This window comes from Arachis duranensis, unplaced genomic scaffold (genome assembly GCF_000817695.3).
Source record: "Arachis duranensis cultivar V14167 unplaced genomic scaffold, aradu.V14167.gnm2.J7QH unplaced_Scaffold_27300, whole genome shotgun sequence".
Taxonomy (NCBI): domain Eukaryota; kingdom Viridiplantae; phylum Streptophyta; class Magnoliopsida; order Fabales; family Fabaceae; genus Arachis; species Arachis duranensis.
This window is the reverse complement of record NW_026264905.1, coordinates 96,958-98,737: the sequence shown is the minus strand read 5'-3', so window position 1 is coordinate 98,737 and position 1,780 is coordinate 96,958.

Genomic DNA, 1,780 nt, shown 5'->3' with positions numbered 1-1,780 from the left:
CCCCCTCCCTATATATTGAATTCGGCGCCCCTCTCATCATCACCATGCCACACTTGCTCTCCTCCTATCCCTCTCCTTTCTTCTCTTTTGCTTGAGGACAAGCAAAGCTCTAAGTTTGGTGTGTTTATCCGTGAACACAAAAACATACTCATTAAGATCATGGCTCCTAAAGGAAAACAACCCACCCCAAGAGGCAAGAAAGAGAATACTCCAAAGCCACTTTGGAATCAAGGGAAGTTCTTAACTAAAGAACATTCAGACCATTACTACAAAATAATGAGTCACAGATCAGTGATCCCGGAAGTCAAATTTGATCTGAAGGAAGATGAATATCCGGAGATCCAAGAGCAAATTCGAAACAGGAACTGGGAAATTCTAGCCAATCCTGAAACGAAAGTGGGAAAGAACATGGTTCAGGAGTTCTATGCTAATCTATGGCAGACAGACAGGCAAAGAATAATTGGAGCTGCTTTCTATGACCATCGGACCTTAGTCAGAGGAAAGATTGTTCATACCCATCCTGACAAGATCAGGGAGATATTTAAGCTTCCTCAACTGAAGGATGACCCAGACTCCTTTAATAGGAGAATGATGAGGGTAAATAAAGGTCTGGACAAGATTCTAGAGGATATATGCATCCCTAAAGCCAGGTGGACCACCAGCACGACTGGCATCCCAAATCAACTCAAAAGAGAAGATCTAAAACCAGTAGCCAGAGGCTGGCTGGATTTCATTGCGCGTTCCATATTGCCCACCAGCAACCGTTCTGAAGTTACCATTAAAAGAGCAGTAATGATTCACTGCATCATGTTGGGAAAAGAAGTGGAAGTCCATCAGCTGATCTCCTGTGAGCTATATAAAATAGCAAACAGGAATTCTAAGGACGCCAGATTGGCTTATCCAAGCTTAATTTCTATGCTTTGCAAAGATGCCGGAGTGAAGATGGGAATAACAGAGTATATCTCAGTTGAGAGGCCAATCACTAGAATATCAATGGACAGACAACATCTCCAGGATGATTCAAACAAGAAGAGAGCACAGGAAGTCCTTCCAGAACTCCCTCAATTCGAATATTGGGAACATCTTGAGGCTTCTATTTCCAAATTGCAAGAAGCTATGGACCAATTAAAGGAAGAATAGAACAATCAAAGTAGCATGCTTTGCAAACTGCTTAAGGAACAGGAAGAGCAAGGGCGTGATCTAAGGGAGCTGAAGCGCCAAAAATTAATCCTTGAAAAGCACCCCACAGATTAGAGGAACATCTACTTCTCAAAACAACAGGTTGTCGGGTTCCAATTTTTAGCTTTATCTCTGTGATAGTGTTTTTATAGAAATTTACTTAGGAGATATATAGTAGTAGTAGTAGTAGCAGTAGTGGTAATTAGTATATCTATTCTGGTTTTATTCCCAATTAAGTCATAATTTATTTTTCTCATCATCATCAGGCATGAATAAAATAGTAGATAATTAGAATAAAGAAGTAATTTGTTTTTCGAGTTCTTAATAATAAAAATTATAATTAACTATATGTGGTGGCAATACTTTTTGTTCTCTGAATGAATGCTTGAACAGTGCATGATTTTGATCTTGAATTTTATGAATATTGGCTCCTGAAAGAATGAGGAACACGAAAAATATTATTGATGATCTGAAAAATCATGAATTTGATTCTTGAAGCAAAACTCAAAAAAAAAAAATTTGGATCAAGAAAAGGAATAAGAGCCAACAGCCCTTAAAACCAAAAGGCAAGGGTGAAAAGGATCCAAGGCTTTGAGCATCA